At 38.6% G+C, this 23,054-nt stretch overlaps 1 long non-coding RNA gene across 2 annotated transcripts in view; it reads left to right on the top strand.

Annotated features, from left to right (window-relative positions):
- Positions 1-23,054, top strand: part of LOC122813003 — a 634,940-nt gene that overhangs the window by 9,204 nt on the left and 602,682 nt on the right. The gene's annotated exons all lie outside the window — the stretch shown is intronic.

Genomic DNA, 23,054 nt, shown 5'->3' with positions numbered 1-23,054 from the left:
TATGTATGTATACAAATTACACACTGCATGGATGGAAAACAATAGGATGGGATTGCTTATTGCTATATTTTCTTTGTCTAGCTGCACTGTGTTTCACATCAACTTTTTTAAAAATAAAGCAAACATTTACCTAAGGCTAGGCCCTATTTCAAGTACTCTGCCTGATACAACACCAGCAACATTAGGTCTCAGGGTAGGAGCATACTAAGTAAGGGGGATGACTGTAGCAATTTGTTGTTTGAGACTTGTGCTTGTCACTTAGTGTGTCCTAGTAGTCTTCTATTAACTATTGACAAGAGCCGGTCACCAGGTCTGTTCAAAGCTGCCTTCTGAATCACTTTCTGCAGATTGTGTTGATAGTTTAGTGTTGAAGCTTGGCAATAACTCTCAGTCAGTACAAACACTGAATTTATAAGTCTTGCCCTAGTCCTAATTTTTTTTTACACTATATTACACATGAACTTAACTGAGTAATAGTAATTCCTGCTTTACTGTTCCTTTTTTCTTTCTTTGTGTTTAGTTACTATTTAGCACAAATAGTATATGCAGGTAGCAAGGTAACAAGTCATCAGCATCTCATAATAAGTAGCAAACTGCCCTTGTGGTTCAACTCAGGATTTTCTGAATCTGATCAAAGTGACATATTTTAAGGGAATGCAAAAGTCTACTAAAGCAAAAGATGCATTTGCCTAGAAAAAAAAATGCACTCTATACTGTTTGAAAAAAAAAACCTAAATATGAACACATAAGAAAAAAAGTATAACAATTACAAATTCAAATTTCAATCTCCGCTCAAATGCATAAATAAGGGGCAATGGCACAGCAACTGATTTTAAATGCTGGTGTTATAAACTAAGCAAATTGCTAGAATAACAGGCTTTGCATTAGCATGAATGTTTGAAGGAGATGAAGTCTGTACTCAAAAACTCAAAATGTCGTTATCTAGGGACTGCAGTTCTCAATGGTTTGGCAAAAAGAAAAAAGGAAGAGACCATACATATGAGGAAAACCAGGGATCTTCTGTCAAATCAACAAACAATTGACAGTAATGATACACACCTAACCAACACACACACACACACACACACACACACACACTGTACATATATGTATACCTGCAATATACCTTGTTGAATGTACATCTTGTTGGCAGAGAATATTGCCATTTAAATGAAAACTACATTTGTTGACATCGGGAGATGAGGAATGTTGGCTCAACTGTTCCTGTGGTATGGCAGCTGTGCTTGCATGCAAGCAAGTGGGGTTTTGCAAGTTATGGCTAGAATCAAGGGCTAGTAAGGGGACAGATTCAGTGGTGTGTGTGTGTGTGTGTGTGTGTGTGTGTGTGTGTGTGTGTGTGTGTGTGTGTGTGTGTGTGTGTGTGTGTGAGGTGAGGTGGTGTTGAATAGTGGTATTGTTAGGGAAAGGGGTTTTGGTAAGGTAATGTGAAGGGTTGTGAGTTGGGGTTAAGGACAGCACCAGGGGTAGGGTTAGCACACATGAGTAAATGGGAGCACAGCTGACAGAAACTAAGAGGATGAAGACTGAAAGAAAGCTTTGAACAGTACTAACTCTGCATAGCTTAATCTCTCTGTAAGGCTTTTGAACCATAAGGTATTGAACTGACATTTTACAAGAAGAAAAAATGATAGAGACAGTTAATATTTAAATTTAAAAAATCAGAGAGGAGGCAACTGCAAAGGATGTGGCTTGGGATCAGAGAGCAAGCACTGCTTTCAAACTTTCCATGTCCCAGAACAAGCTGGGAAAGGGAACATCATGGGACAGAGCAGACAAGTTTTGGGATTTTTGGACTAAATCAGAAAGGCTGGGAAAACTATCTGCATTACATTTTATATTTCTGTCGAAAGATTTTACTCTTCTAACATATTCTGGAAGAATCATACCAAGTTCTTGTAAGCAAGTAAAACAGCTTTATTTTACATGCATGGAGACCTGCTACATGATAGTAATATGCCAGCAGTCTGGCTACTTGTACTTTGAGTTCTGCTTATATAGACCCTCCTGCACGTATATACACGTAGCACACAGAACATTCATTAGAAGTGATAGTTTGATTACTTGTTTTTACCAGCCAGTACCACAGTTATTCTTGCACCATTAACTTTCTTATCAGCAGTTTAAGATTAACTTCTGCATTCCTCAGTGATCAACATTTTCCAGAACATTTCAGTTTGCACGTAGTGAACATTTTTCTGCTTAACCCTTTATATACAGAATACAAAATATGTTGAACTTCAGTATTTTTCCACATTTCCCCCCTTACAACATTTTGTATACTGTTTATTTTACACAATCCCAGATACGTTTTATACCTTCTCATAATCAGAAAAATATGCTTTTGTAGCATTGGCAGAGATAACCTTCGATATTATCATTTTGATATATGGTATGCAACAGCAGCCAAGCAGCAAAAATATGACTGCACCAACACATACAGCAATTAAAATGTTCATCAACACAGAACCCCAGTTTCCAAACAGGTTTTGGAAAAAGTCAGTCAAGGGGTTTGGACCAGGTTTAGTCAGTTCAGAAACTTGTTGAATTATTTCAAGATGGCTCTGGATCGCATGCTCATTATCAGGAATGAACGAGCAGCACTCCTCGTGTATGAGAGCGCAAGTACCTCCTTTTGCCACTAGGGTGAAATCGAGCGCCATACGGTTCTGCAACACTACTGTTCTCATCGCCATTAATTCGTCCGTCGCCAATTCTAGCGCTGAAAATGTCGCATTACTCAGAGTCTCTAACAGTTTTGACAGTTTTCTCAGTTCCCAGATGGATTTTACTGTCCCATACGCTGGCAAAATACCAGCCCAAGCAATTACATCGTTGCCTAGGTCCATATGTGAGAGTCCTTTGCTGCTGACGTGTGCCAAGTCATGGTGATAAATCCATGACACATCAATGTTACCTACGGGATTAATAGGTTTATTTAGAGAACGTGCATTTCATATTTTACCTTGAGGTAATGCATTTACGTGTCTGATAGCTGGTATCAGATATCCCAAAAAACAACTTCCTGACCAGCCATATGGTAACCATTTATATGCTTTCCTACCACAAATAAAATAACAATCATTCATTTTGATGGTGATATTGGTTGCAAATTCATAACTCCCATTTGGCTTTAGCCCCTTAAATAACAGGCCATATACATACAGCATTTTTTCAACAAAACTAGTATCATTTACATTGATGTCTTTTTTTATAGCTCCAAACTTGGTCTCACACTGCCCTTCTAGGGTACAATTATGAACTATTGTCAAATTACATTGGCTCAGCCCCACCTTAACTTTTCCAATCTTTTGAAAACACACTGTTCCGTTTTGGCACCCCAGAAGAGGCAGCGCCACCTTGTCTCTCAGTGGTACTTCTGTGGTTTCAAACAACAAATTATTCCAAGTATCATTTGTTCCCAGAGGGACTGTCCCTAACATTAAGCCACTATGTACAGTAGGTATTGCAGTACATACCCAACAATTTGAGACATTCATTGAGGATGCATATGCATATTTAATCGCTTGATATGTATTAAAGTTTGGATGCCAGCTGGTGTGTTTGTCTCTTTTTGAATGGCTAGCTTCATTAAAAAACAAAAATGGCCAAAACAGAAATATTACACTCATAATAGTTATAAACAATAAAATATTGCAATAGAACCATTTTCTCTTATTCTCATTATTGTCCTTCATGGTTACTGCTGTCTGTTTGTTCCTCAGGGGAATTCAAGTTTTTATCTAACTTAAAATGTTTTACAATTTTACAATGTGTTAGGTGGATCCATGAGGACCTTTCTTTAATCCGAACTGCCGTTGGAGTTGCAATCAACACCTGGTAGGGGCCCTCCCATTTGGGGGATGCCCAAGTCTTTTTCTTAACGATCTTGACCCAGATCCAGTCGCCGGGTCTAATTTCCGTGCTTTTGACGTCTCTTGAACCTGAAAAATAATCATTCGTTAAACAGCTGTTAGTATTGGTCAGCATTTTCCTCATGTACTCTGCTATCTCCTCACCCCCCTCACGTTCTGCAGGCAACAAGTTTTGCCACTGCGGGACGTAATAAGGTCTCCCATACAATAACTCAAATGGGGTGACTCCTTTTGAGGTGGGAGTTTTCTGCATGGAAAGGAGGGCTAGAGGTAGACAGGTAATCCAAGACTGATGTGTCTGGCCATGAGTTTTCTTAACTTGCCTTTTAGAATGCCGTTGTGGCATTCCACCAACCCTGCTGACTGTGGGTGGTAGGCACAATGGTGTTTCAGTTCAATTTGGAAAACTGTAGACAGTTTCTGAATGATCTGATTGACAAAATGCGTGCCGTTGTCAGAGTAGATGCGTGTAGGAAGTCCAAAGTGCGGGACGATGTGATTGACCAAAATTTTAGCCACTGTTTGAGCATCCGGATGTGTCACCGGAAAGGCCTCAACCCACTTAGTAAATGCATCTACTATCACTAACACAAACTTCTTTAGTTGTGCCGGGGTCAATTCGATGAAGTCCATACATATTGTATGAAATGGATAGGGGGGTGTTGGAAATGATGCCGGGGCAACTCTGACCCCTCCCCCGTGGTATTTAGCACATACTATGCAGGATAGACAAAAACGTTTTGCATATGCAATGAAACCCTTGGTCCAAAAGGTAAGGTGGATAATTCTAACCATAGCTGCAGAGCCCAGATGGGAAGGGCTATGCACGACTAGTGCTGCATACCTAAAAAGATTAGTAGGCAAAACATATTTATTATCTGGTCCCACATAGATTCCCTTGTTCTGTCTAACACCATACCTAGTCCAGCGTTGTTTTTCCTGTACTGTGCTAAGTTCCTGCATGACTTGTAAGGTTTGTAAATCAAACTTATCTGTTGGTTGTAATTCTGTAGGTGTGGTTTCAAGTGAAAAAGTACTGGACATAGCTGCCTCTTTGGCTGCTTTGTCTGCTAGGGCATTACCAAGTGATACCGGGTCCTTAGCACGGGTATGAGCAGCGCATTTACAGATGGCCAAACCCCGTGGCCGTTGGATGGCTTGTAGTAATTCAAGGATTAGTTCTTTGTGCATGATGTCTTTCCCCGAGGTTGCAACCATCCCTCTATTTTTCCATTGCTGAGCAAACACATGTACCGTAGAGAAGGCATATTGACTATCCGTATAGATAGTGACATTCCTGTCCTCTGAAAGGAGACATGCCCTTGTCACAGCAATCAGTTCCACTGCTTGAGCGGATAAGTTCCCGGGGAGTGGTCTTGCCTCTATTATCTGAGTTGCAGTAGTAACTGCATACCCTACCTGCGTGGTGCCTGTTTCTGTTTTGTGTGCTGACCCATCTACAAACAGTGTCCAGTCCGCATGTAGTAAGGGTTGATCTTTAAGATCCGGTCTTGGTAGAACTTTAGAATGTATGAGATCTAAGCATACATGCGGGATACCATCTTCAGCAACGGGTAGCAATGTCGCTGGATTTAAGGTAGTGCATCTCTCAATTGTCATGTGTGGCTGTGATAACAGCATAGTCATACAAGATAAATGTCTGCTAGGTGACAGAAATGTTAACTTGTCCTGCAGAAGGATGACTGCTACAGAGTGCGGGACTTTTAACGTAAGATCATGGAACAATACCAATGTGGCAGATGCTTGTACCGCCAAAGCGGCTGCAATTACTGCTTGCACACAGTGTGGTAATGCTCATGCTACTGAGTCTAATTTACTAGAGTAAAATGCCAATGGTCTTAACTTATCTCCATACATTTGCATTAAAACAGATGTCATAAATCCCTGCTTGCAATCTACAGTCTGTATAAAGGTCTTACTGTAATCTGGAAACCCCAACGTCGCTGACCCAGCTATCAGTTGCTTGATTCTAGTGAATGCCTGTACTGCCTTGTCCGTCCAGTGCAGCAAATCTTTTGCCGCCATCGGTATTGCAAAAATTAAGTCTGATAGCGGGTGCACTTCTTCAGCATAGTTGGGAATCCAACTACGACAGAAGTTCGTAATGCCTAAAAAGGACATCATTTCCTTTTTTGTAGTTGGCATGGGGGCTTGTAAAATAGCATTCTTTCTACTGTCATCTAATCGCCTGCCCTTCCCAGAGATAGTATAACCCAGGTAATGTACTTCTAATTTACAAAATTGTAACTTAGACTTATTTACCTTATGTCCTTCGTGTGCCAGAAAGTGTAGTAGTCGAATAGTCTCGGACTTACAGAGTTCTTCCGTAGTCGCGGCCAGGAGGATATCATCCACGTACAGCAGTAGGTGGCACCCTTGGGCGGGTTGGAACTGAGCCAAATTGGTGGACATCTCTTGTGAGAAGATGGTCGGACTTTCGCAGTATCCCTGCGGTAACCTGGTATAGGTATAACGCTTGCCCATAAACGTAAATGCAAACCAAAATCTATTATCTTCCTGCAAGGGAATAGAGAAAAAGGCATTACTAATATCAATTACAGAAAAGTAGTTATCCGTAGGAAGGATATCGTTCAGCAGAATAGACGGATCCGGGACTACGGGGGCCCGAGGTACCACCGCGGCATTTATTGCCTGTAAGTCTTGTACCATCCTCCATGTCCCATCCGGTTTTTTTACTGGAAATAAGGGCATATTACATGGTGAGTCTGTGCACAGAATTAATACTCCAGCTTTCAAAAGTGCCGTGATTACCGGTAAAATGCCCTCCTCTGCCTTTCTGCTCAAGGGATACTGCCGTTTATGAGGTCTAAATTCTGACTTGGGTGTAATCTTTACCTGTCCTGCCATTCTAATCAGTCTGATATCGTGCTGACCCTGCAACCATAATGAGTTTGGAATCATCTGCAATTGAGATTCTTCCATGGGGGTAAGGAGACATAGTCATAATGTCCCAGGGGATTGTATCGGTTCGTCTTCCCAGAGGTGCACGGTCGGTCTGGCTTGTGTAACCCAGTTAAGTTTTTGAACCTGAACGCCTTTACCTGCCAACTGTTCTGGTGTCCATCCTACCCATTCAGTTATTTTCTTACCCATGAGGTACCATGACATTCCTTCACCCTTCGTGACTGAAATATGTGTGGTTAATTCATTCTTATACAGCAGCTGCATATCCCTTGTAAGGCTACATGTGACTGCAGAATTACCTAGTGTGTCCCAAAAAAGGCTATGCAATACTAGTTTGGTGACTTTAAAACTAAGAAATTTCTTTTTGTATTCTAAATCAGGTCCGGCACATCTTCTGTAATACATTGTGCAATGTAATGGATCTAACACCTTCGGATTTTTTATGCCGTATTTGCTTAATGCCAAATTTGTAAGATCCGTCACTACACTCTGGGGGCCTGTCTCTATCAAATCATTACTATACCAGTAATGTAGATCTCCCTGCCCCTCTAATAGCATTGCACTATTTGGTTCAATTCTCCGTGCCACCATCCCAGTGGAGGTTGGGACAGCTGCTATGCCGAACACTTGCATTAAATCTCTTCCTAGTAAATTTACTGGGCAGATTTTTGAAATTATTACTCGGAACCGTATGGTTTGGTTCGTCTCTGGGTCGGTAAACCACAGAGGTTTGGACAATGGCTCTTTGTAAATACGACCATTTGCTGCTTTTACAAGCACATATTCATCCGAGGTAACATCGGATGATATGGCAGTACTTCTGACTAACGTTCGTGAAGCCCCTGAGTCACAAAGGAATTCTATGTCTCGGCCCTCAACTTGCAATGTGATCACTGGTTGGGATTCCAAGTGCATAGTTGATGCTAGTGCTGTTAGATTTACCATTTGATATTCCTCATTTTCTGCCATTTCCTGTCCCCACCCATCGTCTTCACTTGTACCTACTTCCCCATTCTCACTTTCTTCTTTTTCCTCATACCCTCCATCTACGTCTTTCTGACCGTCATATAGTCATGCGGTACCACCGGAAGCAACCATCGGTTTCTCCGGTCCTCTGCAATCTCTGGCGAAATGTCCCTTCTTACCGCACTTAAAACACCCCCCCCCTCTTTTGCCTACCTTCGAAATCCTCAGAATGACTTACGCCTCCCCGTCCTCGTCCTCTTCCCCTGCCACGCCCTCTTCCACGGTTTGCGGAACCTTGAACTAACATTAAAATTCCATCTTCACTAACTGTAAAAGTCTGGGCTTGTTTATCTTTTTTTTTCCTTCAGGTACTTCTCAGCATGTCTAGCATACTCCATAAGGGGCTGTAGATGCGCTGTCCTGTGTGTGATCATATGCTTTTGTATAAAGTTACCAATGGCTGTCTTGCAGCCCTTTATGAATGCATTTTTCAATTGCTGTTCATAGGGCAAGTCATTTTCCTGATTTTCTGCCTTAATCAACCCACTATGAGCATCAAAACATTGTGTGAGACGATGTAGATAATTGTCTACGGTTTCGTCATCTGATTGAACGCATTGATTAATGCAAGTCCAATCTGCTTTGGGCTTCCAATGTTCTTCTATTTTATCTAAGAGAGTCTTTATTCTGGTTCTACACACTTCGGAGTTAAACGGCAAGGCTCCTCCTTCCCCTGGTAGCAGGGGGTCCCAACTTCCACAAATAAGGTGCCACTCTGGTCCTAGGATTTGCCTTATTACTTGTTCAAATTCTACAGCGTTTAATCTATAACTCATTCTCATGCCCCCTACGTCTGTACGGAATTTACGCATATCTACTTTCGGATGGGGAATCCCCTCTACCGCTTTTCTGATGTCATCACGGGTCCACGGTCGGTAGACCAATATTGTAGGACCCTCGCCTTCTGCACCTGCTTGAGGATTTGCCACCTCTATCAGCGGGTATTCCTCTCCTTCCTGATCTACCTTTTCCTTAATTTTCCAGTGCCCTTCCCTCCTAATACTTCCGCTGCGTAAGTCAAGAGTGTTGTCAGGCTCTCTCTGTAATATAATACTTGGCATGGGGGGGCCACCCACCGAAGCCTGGTATTGTGGTGGGTCCTGGTCAGGGGGCACCTCAATAACCTGTGCAGGGTCTGGATACTGGATGGGAGGGGCCGAGGGATTCTGGTGACTACGACTGACTGTGGAAGTTTCATTATCTTCCTTTTGAACAAAGTACACATCTCTTTCACTTGAATTACCACACCCTTTTTTCAAACTTTGTTCCCTATGTCTCTTATTTGCTTCCTCCAGCCATTTCTGTGCCTGGGGAAACCCCACCTTCTTTTGATTCCTTGTCTTATTTCCTGCCTGTTTTCGCAGTAATCTTACTAGATTTTGACATTCTGACTTATTTAAACATCCACTAAACCCATGATCTTTTTTCCATTTATCTAAATATTTTACGTTCTTTGGGTGTAAATCAAACATAAACTTTTCATCTTCAGTTTTGTCGTCGCCTTTGGAACTGGTTCCTGTTCCCATTTCTCTTACGAGAAACTATTCCTGTTCCTGAGATCTCTTGTATATGGAATCTATTCACATATACTCCTTATACTCTGAGAAAATTAAATTTCTCCCTTGACTAGTCCCTTAAAATTTAGACAAAAATTCCAATCAGAAACAACAAAAAAAATAGCGTTTTGCTTACCTTTGTGATTCCTCCGCCCTGTTTCGCTGCCACCTCACGGATTGAATCTGGAAAGAGTGACTGGCCTCTAATTTCGACCTGTTTCTGTCGGAGGTCTTTCGTTCCAGGAGAGCCTGATCTCTCTCCACCTACGCAGGTTTTCAGCCTCTCTTTGTTCGATTCGTGCCGTGAAGGGGCTGCCCTAATGTTGGGCGCCAGTTATGTCGAAAGATTTTACTCTTCTAACATATTCTGGAAGAATCACACCAAGTTCTTGTAAGCAAGTAAAACAGCTTTATTTTACATGCATGGAGACCTGCTACATGATAGTAATATGCCAGCAGTCTGGCTACTTGTACTTTGAGTTCTGCTTATATAGACCCTCCTGCACGTATATACACGTAGCACACAGAACATTCATTAGAAGTGATAGTTTGATTACTTGTTTTTACCAGCCAGTACCACAGTTATTCTTGCACCTTTAACTTTCTTATCAGCAGTTTAAGATTAACTTCTGCATTCCTCAGTGATCAACATTTTCCAGAACATTTCAGTTTGCACGCAGTGAACATTTTTCTGCTTAACCCTTTATATACAGAATACAAAATATGTTGAACTTCAGTATTTTTCCACAATTTCATAATAACATTATTCCAAGACTTGGAAAGAAAGAATAGGTCAGGTGTTGTCGACCATGTTTTATGAAGTTCCTTGTGTGGGTATAGCATGCTATAAGGGCAGGCACTGATATCATCTTAGAACCTAAAGTGTTAAAATGGAAACAGATATTTATTGGATACAGGTTAGGTTACTGTTCAAATGAAGAAATCAATATAGGAAGAATTTTGAAGCATAAATCTGAAAAATCACATTATTTCAAGCAGAAATATGCAATATTTGTGTGACTATATTTGTCTTCATTGCTATTTTTTATAATTACAGTTCTAAAAAATTTAGATCATCTAGTGCATGTTGAAAACATGCAAATGTTTGCCTAAATAAATCTTTAATGACATTTAAACAGTCTGTAATGACAGATTTTAAAGACTGCATTTTATTTACAGTAATTGGTTCTGTGGGTAGTCAGGTAATGTGGTTGCATTTTTTTTTTTTTTGGTGTCTTGTTGAAGTCTTTAATTTGGGGATGAAAGTTATTAACCAAATGCATTTCTTTCAGTGATTTTTGTGTTCCCTGTGCAAGTTTTTTAATTAAATGTAATCCTGTAGCATGACTTTTGAGACTATTATACTTTTTCCATACCTTTGGCCTTCTTTTAAAATGGCAAAAGATGACCTTTAGACCGGTCCTGTACTCGTAATTAACAACTGAGGAATAAGGTATACACGTACTCTTAATTAACAACTGAAGCATAAGATATACAATCCATTAGTTAAATAAATAGGTGAGTAGCAATAGAAGAAGTGTGATGGTAAAACCAGAGTAACACTACCTAGGGTATAGACTTTGGAGCTATAGACGTTATTCTTCCTTTTCATACAGACAATGGCAAAGCTTGTTCTGAAATTTTGTGTTCACATCTGGAATCGAGGAAGGAGGCAGGACTCAGAGCCACTTTAAGGTGTTTAGTTGAGGGCAAGTTACATGGCACTGAAGAAATCCATAGAATATTGAGTGTGCACAAAACAAGAGTAGACAAGAAACAGTGATACAAAACATAGAATGGGTAGAGGCTGGACAAGTACATGTGACTAGGTGCATCTCTCATGATTTTTTTCATTCACATCTATGCATGCTTGAATGTATGTAAATGCTATGATTAGTGCTTATGGAAAATGTATTCTTTGATTTCATAAGAATATGTTAGGGTTGACCTGGCCAAGTGGATAGTCAAAGAGCTCTTGGATAGGACACATGTTGTTAGAGTGGGGGAATCCATATCCAGCTATATATATATATATATATATATATATATATATATATATATATATATATATATATATATATATATATATATACACACTCATATATCTGCCAAATGACATATGCAGGCAACAATACTGATTTCCATACCGGATTGGTCGAGGCCCGGGTTAACAATGACTGCCACCACTACTGTTAGCCAACATGGTGCCAGCAGTAATTGGGCTACTGTTGGCCGAAGGAGAAGAAGAGGGGGAAGGCATGCCCAAAGGTGAGATTGTGTTAATTTGGACAGGTGCTGAGGAAGGATGCTGGGTATATTGGGAAAAGGATGCTAAGGATGCAGCTGCCAGGGAAAAGGAAGAGGAAGGCCTCAGATAAGGTTTATGGATGTGGCGAGAGAGGACATGTAGGTGGTTGGTGTGACAGAGCAAGATGCAGAGGACAGGAAGAAATGGAAACAGATGATCCGCTATGGCAACCCCTAATGGGAACAGCCAAAAGAGAAGACTACAAGCACTTATTTGGAACCAGGTGGGGTCACATGAATAGTGTTTGCTTGGGAAACTTTAAACTGTCCCTTTTGAGCCTCCATGAAAAAGGGAAAAAAGAAATCTAGTATGGCCTGATGTGTTCCAGACCAGACCACAGCTTCTCATCAGGTGCAGAAACAGAGTACAAAGTACTGTTTGCAGCATACCACAGAGGTAAGTCTTCAAACCTACCTGTATATACATGTAACAATGTGTGCTATGTAGAGTATTCAGCATGCACCATAGTGACTGAGCATTTATTTAATGTAAATTAGTAAGCATATCCAGCACTGATCCCACTGCAGCACCATAGCCCCACCCTTTTTTAGCTGACCACACCCCTTCCCTTGGCCCCACGCATTCCGCTGTCTCCTGCAGCCCCCCCTTTGATTTGAAGTCACCAGCTGCCACTGCCTACAGCATGTCTTTGGGATGTGAGAGGAAACTGGAGCACCAGGAGGAAACTCTCATGACCACAGGGAGGACATGCAGACTCTGCACAGAAGGCATCCCAGCCAAGGATCGAACCAGAGAACCTCTTGTTGTGAGGCAGCAATGCTAACCGCTGCACCACCGTGTCTCTGACTGGTTAATATAGCATAGTAGGCTTCTTTTACAAGAATTATGAGTTACACTGTCTGCAAACATATTCATAGTTCCCTTTTATAATAGTGACTATATTTTGTGATCATATATATACAGAAATGTTATTTTTTCTTGTAAACAGTTAATTATAGCCACTATTTCTAGTGAATATACTGGAGGTTTTTTATAAATAGATCTTTATAAATAACTTTCCTTTGCAGTTAGCTTATGACTAATGGTAATAACTGTAAGGATACTCAAACACCATACTAAATCCTAACAAATATATGTATGAAAAATTTTGATTGAACTATAATTACTTTGCATTTAATATGTTGATTTCCTTATTGTATCCTAGATATTATTTATGTTTCAGATGTCATGTTTTCAGTTATTATAAAGTCATGTTTTTTAGTATATTAGCACTTTATGACAGGGAAAGAGCTCAGTAATATCTATGACTTGTGATAACACAACAAACAAGTTAACAGTTTCAGTATTACCTTATTACTATGGTAGATATTCACAGCTATCTCAATCTTAATTCTGTCTTTGAGTCATTCACTTTTAAGACCTGTTATCCATAGTAAGTTTTATATAAATAATGGTTTTTACTCATTTTTATCATTTTAACTGATGCCAGTTAATTATTATTGATTTTAGTCAGTTATTTAAACATCTGCTATTCCAAAAGTTTAGGAGTTAATTAAGGACACATATGCCTTATGGAATATTTCTAAAAATCTATGTTAACATCTTTTGAGAATGGCACACACTCACTATGTACTAATACTCAATTCTGGAGAAGTTTTTATTTAGTGGGAGTTTGTCATGATAAGATTTATTCAGAGGGCAAGTAAATGCAAATGCTAAATGATTCTTTGATTTGTTCTGCCATTTTGAAGTTTTTATTAGAACTAATACAGATGACATGCTTAGGTATTTTAGGTAATCGTTTAGATTGTTAATAAAGCTAATGTGTCCTTAATCTATTAAGCACTAAATTCAGATTATATATATCCTAATATGTCTCTTGCTTCCTTAGTGAATAATTACTGTATAATGTTTAACGTTTTTAATAATAGTGTATGTAACATCTCTAAAACCTAACTGGAATTAATATCTGATTAGTTGTTTATCACTACTATTTTTCTCTTAATTTATAATATATTCTCCATTTTTTACTTTGTTTTCATGGGCTTGAACCAACAAAGGTTGATGGTTGGGATAGGTAGTCTAGCAGATTTAGTTTTGTTTGATAGACTAGGAATGTATTTCAGTCCATTTCTAGGGTGTATTAAAGTTTATATCAGAGTGAAATATGCTAATTTTTTGTTATTTAACTGTTTTTTCTAGTTTTGAAATGCCTGACACAATTGTTTTACTTTTATCTTTCATGGGTAAAGATATTTGGATTGAGATAAATCGAAATACAACAAATGATATTCTATTGTCTATTTAGGAAGAGTATTATGTATACAGGATTCTATTAATACAAGTTCCTTTATTATTTATCTTTAAATATTTCTGACATGGATTTAACTTTGATATTATTAAATACTAATGGCTTAAACAACCCATATAAGAGAGCCAACCTACTAAGGTATCTTAAACTAAACAAGGCTCAAGTATTTTTTCTCCAAGAGACACACTTTAAAATAAATGACACATTTATGTGGGACCCTAAGGAATACACAATAGTTGCTCGATCTTCTTATAAAAATAAGACCAAAGAAGTAAAAATTCTATGGAAAAAGACTTTCTTAAATCCCCAAATCATTTACAAACATGTAGATAATGATGGACTCATGGCCTTAGTTATACTTAAGTTTAACAACAGAATTTGGACCCTGGTTAATTTATACTGGATCCTGGGTATGAGGGTTGGACTAGCTAAGAAACACTTAGACTTTATTACAACTCCTTATAAAGGTAATATTATACTAGGAGGTTATTTCAATTGTATCACAGATATTACAGAAACTACCAGTAGGAAATCTCCTAGACTATTGTCCTCAGCCAAACAGTTAAAAAATGGACAGAAATGTTTAAATTAAAAGATAACTTTAATGCTTTGGGACCAAATTCTTTACTATTCTCACACTAGGACTATAGATATGGTACCCAAACTAGAATATATAAAATTTATATCTCACAAGATCTTTAATTTTTCAATACAACCTTGTCCCTTTTCAGATCATAATTCACTGCTGTTAACAATATACTTGGAATTCAATCAATTAGTTATTACTTCATGGATTCCTTCATATATCACAAAAAAAAAATAAAGACTTTAAATCTTGGATAACTTCTGAATTTCAGATTTTCTTAGAGATTAATTATAAACCTGAACCAAACACAATTATGGTTTGGGATTCTCTTAAGGCCTATCCATATGGTAAAACCATTAGCTGGTACAACAATAAAATTAAAGAATGGGACTCAGAGTTACAGCAACTCCAAAATCAAATATTATCTCTTAAATCTAATAAAAAATGAATTGCGACAAGTCTTTTTTTAATGATACCTTGAAGATGGTTAGATGGTTAAGTCATTAACTTTCAGAAATAAGGCATACAATGCATCCTAAAACAACTAGGCACTCAGAACCTTTAGAAGCCTGTTGGCCCCTAACACTCCAGACTATTTAAGCCTCTACCCTGATTTTCATCTATTCTAAAACCAGTTCTGCTCTAAGGTGTGCATAGAATGTCATTGTATCATGATGGGTATGGGGAGATGTGGATAGTGTGGGTATTGCTACTTTAATTTTTCTTTAAGTCAAACCTCTTAGATGTGCACAGAATGTCATTATAGCTTGTGTGGGGGGCTGTTGACAGTGAGGTAATTTTTTTACCTTTTCTGACAAACCTTTGAGGTGTGCACAAAAGTTTCAATAAGCTTATCTGGTGGCAGTGAACTGTTTAGGACCAATAAGTTAAATTGCATTATTATGACTGTGTTTTTACATTCCTAATACTCAGGCACTGCAAGGAGGCATACTGTTATATATGGTTGACAGCAGCAGGTTACTGTGTTGTTTTTGCTCTTTCAAATTTGTCCCAGTTGGACATCAAAACTAAACAGAATGTTGCTATCTTTTGAGGATAGGGTGAGAAGGCATACTGTACACATGTTTGACAGAGAATGCATGAAGTATGTGACACTGGCCATTAGTGTCTTCATCCCAGTCTAATGCAGAGGAATACAAAGAATATCACTTATATTTTTTGGGGGGGTTAGGGAGGAAGGCGTTGCACCCATATGGGATTTATGCATCATTGCAAGCATTTGTCTTCTCATTTTATTGTGAATTGCTCTTTTGTCAGACACAGCTTGAAAAAAAAGCAATATGGCTGGACTTCTTCCCTTTGACAAGATTTTTGTTTGGGGCAACATTAAATCAAAATGTTTGGCAAAAATTCTAAAATGCATCTCAAGACATTTAGGGAAAAATGTGGATTTAATGGCCTCCAGACCCCTGGCTTGATTTAGTTATTTCTTCCACTTTTATATTACTAGCTGCTTTAGTTAGAGCATGTTAAAGTATGCAGGAAAAAGCAAAGCTGAAGAGTGAGTTTTAATTTCTTTTCTTAGCATTTATTTTATTCAGGACAAAGATTAACCAAAACAGTGGAGAAAAAAATAAAAATGCACTTCGGACCATCTGGGCCCAGACCGCAGCCCAATTCAGTTTTTCCCACTTCTATTATAGTGCAGTCTGCCCAAGCTGCAGTGTGCTGCATAGATGCAGGAAAAAGCAAGCTGAAGAGCAAGAATGAGTTTCTAACCCTGGTCTTGACTTTTGTTCATCTCATAAATGAATCAAAAGGTAGAAACAAAACTCTAAAATGCATTTCAGAACATCTGGAAACCTTTCAGCTTCTGGGAACTGCCCCCAGACCCCCCCCAGATTCATTCAATCATTTCCTGCACAGTTATTATTGTGCAGTTTGTGCCAGTTAACATTTGTGGAAAGGATGCAGGATAAAGCTGACAAATAAGGCAATATGTGTCGAAATGTAGAAGAACTAAACTGGATGGTGTAGGGAGGTAATGATGGAGAGGGGGTACTGAGGGATGTGTGTGTGTGTGTGTGTGTGTGTGTGTGTGTGTGTGTGTGTGTGTGTGTGTGTGTGTGTGTGTGTGTGTGTGCATGTGTATGTGTGCGTGTGTGCGTGTGTGCGTGTGTGTGTGTGTGTGTGTGTGTGTGTGTGTGTGTGTGGAGGGCCCTATGGATTTCTTTGCCTTGGACACCATTTTATCCAAGGCCATCGCTGTTAGAGAATACTTCTTATTCCTAGTTTAGTGCATTTATTTAGGGGAAAAAAATCATAAAATTATATTTAAATACAGGACTCATGGGAAATGAAGATGGAAGGACCATTAATTAAGCAAAATCTATCTTCTTTTAACAAAGAAATAACGCTTCCAATAGGTACTCTTACTTACCTTGCTTGTGACATTAGATGCATGTTATCATAGATCCAAGGCAGAGTTAGACCTTATCAGTCAATGGTGATATGAAAGCACAAATATGCCTTTATGAAATATTGTGCTGAGCTAATTGAAGGCAGTATAAATGTGAAACAGGCAAGTGGAAGATCACATGCATGGGAAATTATATATTCAATAGGAAATGGAATATACAGCTACAGAAATGTGTTATAAATGTGTTGCATCTCTTAAATTGTCCTCAGACTATCAAAACTGAATAATTCCTTTTTGCTTTCTAAAAGAAATATTATTATAGAAATTGTCTATATCCCTTGGAAGCATGACAATCCTTGAATTTTGTGCAATAACTAAAATAGAAGGAACTATTTTTTGTATTCCTCTTACATTTTCCACAATGAATTGCCTGCTGATAGTTGTTCATTAAGTACCCCACACTCACACACACACACACACACACACACACACACACACACACACACACACACACACACACACACACATACACACACACACACACACACACACACACACACACACATGCACACACACACACACACACACACACACACACACACACACACACACACACACACACACACACACACACACACACACACACACACACACACACACACACACACACACACACACACACAGTCACACTCACAGATGCAGACACACACACACACACACACACACAGTCATACTCACACACATGCACACACACACACGCGCACAGACACACACACACACACACACACACACACACACACACACACACACACTCACTGCTATTGTGTGGTTCCATCTTCCTGTCAACTCCCTGTCATGTTACTGTGCAGGTCACCATTTCACATTCACTAATACATGTTATTTCTTTTTTTTAAATTTTGGCTTCTAGGTGTTCCTGTTCTTTTTAAATATGAGACTGAGTAGCACAACACACAGAGCATATATTCAAGCTTTCAGGGATATAGCATCTGCAAGTTGGAGCTGATGAAATTTATCACAGCTCTCCAGTCTTGCATCTCATCACTTACTGCTGTCAGTCTTACCAACAACTTAGAAACAAAGCCAAAAAGCAAGTCAGACTAGGTGAAAAAACCTGCTACAGTGAAATTCAGCAGAAATCCTAAAACAACCCACAAATATTCTGTCAGAAATAAAAAACTCCTCCAGCCCAGCCAACTGTCGACATCAATCTCCTCAACCACAAGTAATAAAGATAGTATAGCAACACAATTTAACAAATACTTTACTGACTCCATAATATCACAGGGCAACGGAATTGCTCCTCTAACCATACCTTTATCTCCAATGATACCTTCTCCTTTAAGCCTGTTCAAACCAATACCATAAAATATTGTTCAGCAACCTTAAACCTACATTCTTAGCAGCTGACAACTTACCAACAGAATATCTTAAACTTGCAGCTGATGCCATCTCCTACCCTATCTCCATTCTCATTAAACTCTCTATCTCAGAGCACAATATTACATTAATTTAGAAAATATCCTACATCATCACACTACACAAAGGAGAGAACTTTAATGAACTCTCCAGTTATAGATCTGTAGCTCTTTTATCTCCTCTTGCCCAAATTTTGGAAAAATGTTTACACACCCAACTCATAAACTACCTCCTGTCGAACAATCTACTATCAGACACACAGCATGGATTCCACCCCAACCATGGCACCACTACTGCCCTTCTTAGCTTTACTGATACCATTAACCAATACAGCAATGAAGGTAGACTAGTATCTTCCATCTTCCTGGATCTGTGAAACTGAACTCTCTGACCTAAAACTCAGTCACGCTTGTCTTGCATGCTTTCAAAGCTACCTAACTGGTTGACAACAAGTTTAAATGGCAACAACATCTCTCTTCTATTTTGCCTGTCAGTATGGGGGTTCCACAGGGCTCAATTCTAGGTCCCCCTTCTCTTCAATATTTTAGCAATAAACTTCATACTGTAACCCACCTTGCCTCTCTTGTTCAGTATGCATATGACTCTAGGCTTATCTGTACTGCTCCCACTCTACAACAACGTAAACATACAAGACAACAGTACTTCTCTGCTGTAGAAACCTGGCCCTCAAACTCAATTCTTAATCCAAGCAAAACTACACTTACGCTCTTTTAACTTACTAATGCCATAGATCCTTCATCCTTATTTAATATTTATTCCTCTAACAATACCATCTTAACTACAGTCTCCCAAACAAAACTTCTAGGTGTTCTCATTGATAATAATATGAAATTGGACATTAATGTATTGCAAATTATCAAGAAGACACATAAAGTTAGGAACACTTTTCAGAACCAAACCATTTCTCACCTACACTACAAGACAGGCAATTGCCAGAATCCACCTACTCTCTACCATCCTATATATGCCTCCCCTATCTTTATCAATCTAAAGAAAACAGACTTTTGCAAATCTAGAAGCCTGCTACAACAAAATACCCAAATTTGCTACAAATTCCCCACACTGATCACACCACAGGTCCGCTCTGCAGCAACTCAACTGGTTAAAATTACCCCACCATTTAACCTATACCAAGCTCACTATTGCAAACAGACTGATTCACCAACCAGAACAATCCCCTATCCTTCAAAACCTATTGCAACCCTGTACCAATAATTAGGTCCTATGTTCCTCTAATCAATCAGTATTACAGATATCCAAATCCAGCAATAGTGCTGGGGACTGTCTACTCAAACCATGTTGCCAAAATCTGGAGCACAATCCCTCAAACTATCAGATCCACAGTTAATCCTTCTCACTTAAAAAGATACTTAAAAAATCACTTGTTTAGCAACTGGATCAGCCTATGCTTTAACCCTGGCTAACTCACACTGCCTCTTGACTATTAGCGTACATCTTTCAGCTTTCCACCCTAATGACTATATACGTCACCCCTCCCCCACTAACAAACCATAAACTTTTTCTTTTCCATTTTCTCCTCCTACACATCCCAGTTCAGTTTCTCTTCTTCTAGCATAACCACCCTAATACTGTCCTTAACCTAACTCAACTTATTTTCTCTCAACCCATACTCTTTACGCTAAATCGTGTATTACCTTCTGTTCCTTCTTCCCGATACATACCCCACTCTTTTATATCTACACCTGTCTCCCTTCTGCTCTTCTCTCTAATTTGCTTTCCTCTTCTGTCACATTCCTATCCTACATGATCCCCTTGAACATTCTTTTGTTAGATTTATATTATCTAATTTATTTATAAAAATGTGCTTTATCCATTATTGTTAATTTTATGCTATCCATGACGTACCTTATTTTGGTTATGAATCAAAATTTTCTAAGAATTGTACCTATGTATTTTTGTACCTTACATTGTTTATGTACCAATTTTTGTAATTATTGTAGGAATGTAATTTTGCTATTGCATCTGGTGCTTTTCTCCCCGGGCTTCCACTGAAAATGGGCTTATGGTCAGTTAGACTTAAGTGCTAAACAAATGCCAAATAAATAAACAAATAAACTTCTGTTGCCTGTACTGCAGCTATGTACAAACTGCATTATCATACTGCTGTAGAAAAAATACTAATGCAGGGAATATTTTACAGTTGAAATGTACTACTGGATTGAACTGTTAGTATTGGTAACAATGGCATTTAATGAACATGAAGTGCTTAATGCTCTTATCTGGCGATGGGAACTGCTTTCTGCACCATATATACATTTTTAAATGCATTGTTCTGTTTAAATTACATTTTTTTTTACTTTGCTTCTAAGAATCAGACAGAAGTGACAAAAGTATAGATGGTAATTATTTACCATGCTTACTGACCTGAACAGTTGACTACAGTTAAAATACTCTAATCAAATACTGAAAAAAGTTATAAATTAATTGGACTAACAAAAAGGTAGAAATGCATAAATCACAAGGTTCTGTGCGCCTCTCCAGCATATCTGGAGAAATTGCACTTTTGATCTTTAAGCCGAAAGTCTAACCCAGAAATCTTATCTCACTTGAAATGTTAGATAAGAAGGAGGTTTGTCTGTGATATTTGCAAACTGTAATTGAGTTAGGTCACAAAAACTGCTAGGGTATAGGTGTTTCTTGACAGTGAGAACATTTTTAATTGGGGATGAGAAAGCAAAATATTATTACCTACATGCAAATGTGACAGATATCACTTTCTAAAAGCAATTTGAAATTTTACAGTTTTGAAAATTAATTAATATTATATACTGTTCCTTATACTGCCACTTGCCAAACATGTAAGAGGTAGCCCATTTACTAAATGGAATTCCAGCTGCCAGTTTTCATGGCTCCTCACAACTCTGCATGGTTGTTGATTAATTTCAATACAGAAACTGTTTTTGCACTCATGTGCTAACAGTTTTGTGACTTATAGAAAGGCATTTATTGTCTGCCTCTGAAAAATGACAGCAATTACAGGCAAGAGGCATTTGGAAGGGATGATGTTTTTTTCACATATAAGTCAAAACATTAAGTACTTGAAAATTGTGAAAGAATATTTGCCCCAGTGAATGTAAGCCCATGACACTGGTAATTGTATTTTATAGTCCCATATTCTTTACAATCATATTAGTGCTTCTTGTCATGAAGTACATTATAAGCTCTGTACAAGTCTACTTCAGGATTACTAGTTATGATTAAACATTTATAGTAAATACAAGTTTAGACTTTCCAGTCTGTGTTAATCTGTTTGACATACTCACACTTTCAAATATAGCAGCAGAGAAATGCTTTGTAATGTCTTTCCAAATGTTTGAGCATCCTGTATGCAGCCTCAGCTCCTACACTCATCTCCATCGTTCTCAGACACCGCTTGTCTCATCTGATGGCTTACACTGGAGCACTGCATTAGACACTGCATTCAAGGTCCTACTACTGTCTCTGTGAAGCATTTTCTCATAGTTAAATTGAAGCAAGTTGCACGTCTCCCTCTCCTCCCTTTGTCCTTCTGTTCAACTGTTCCCTAAGAGTTTTCCCTAAGCAATGTGGCATGGTGTGCTAATTCACTGACAAAATGCTTTCAGTCCCTGCTCATACAGTTCTGCTAACTCTGGAAGGCACACCTTATAGCAACTTACATTTTTTGCATTACCTTCATAACTGTACATAGTACTAAATAATCAATATTATCAGGATTAGCTCATCATAGCTGGTATCCATTACTCGAGGTAAACACCACAGCACTTTAGGTCACTCACACAAGCCTGAGTTTCTCCACAAGTCTCACTGCCTCTTGAGTGCATAATATTGCCTTTGGTTTGCATTAAACCCAGCTGATATTTATGTATTTTGTTTTTTGTAAACCATTTTATTGATAATACCAGTCAATATTCATAAAATACTGCAAAGTTTCATCTATAAATGCCTATGATATAACAAAAACCTAATAGACAGCTACCACATAGATCTACAACAAGCCTTTTGGATAGTAATAACCACAGATCTTAAAGAAAGGATACCTATACAAAGTAAAAAAATACAACAAAAATAATTGAGCTCACTGTATTCTTTCTGGAGCCTAAGCACTACACACAACCTGTTTATACATTATTATTTATATTATATATTTAAAGAGTATAGTGATGATACAGTCAGGAATTTCTCTCCATTGTTTAAAAAATGGTTGACACCCAGTTGTATATACATCAACCTTTGTTATTCACTGCAGGCTATCTGACTTTTCTCCTAGCCTTCTCTCTCTAAAAACTCTCCTCTTCCTTGTGTCAGAATAGAGGGATTTTCAGTTCCTGTTACTGGTTTGGGTTCTACAATTTCAGAAAGATTGCTGAAGATGGGATGCTCTATGCCTGTTAGGCTTATACTGTCTTCTACTGTGGCTACTCTTGTATCAGTTGGAGCTCATGATGCTTTCTGTCAGGTGAGTATTACATTACAATGTTTGTTTAACGTAGTATCAAACTCACATCCTTTGCAGAATGGTGCTCACTAGTGGCAATGAACTATCAGGCTCTGTGAACATGTTCTTATGCAGCCAGAGTGATATATCATGGAGGGTGTCAATATCAACGCATGCACATCCTTGAATGC

Source organism: Protopterus annectens, chromosome 10.part0 (assembly GCF_019279795.1).
Source record: "Protopterus annectens isolate FY-2018-M chromosome 10.part0, PAN1.0, whole genome shotgun sequence".
NCBI classification, from domain to species: Eukaryota; Metazoa; Chordata; order Ceratodontiformes; family Protopteridae; genus Protopterus; species Protopterus annectens.
Note: the sequence above shows the minus strand (reverse complement) of the source record. Positions and strands in the feature narration are given on the sequence as shown.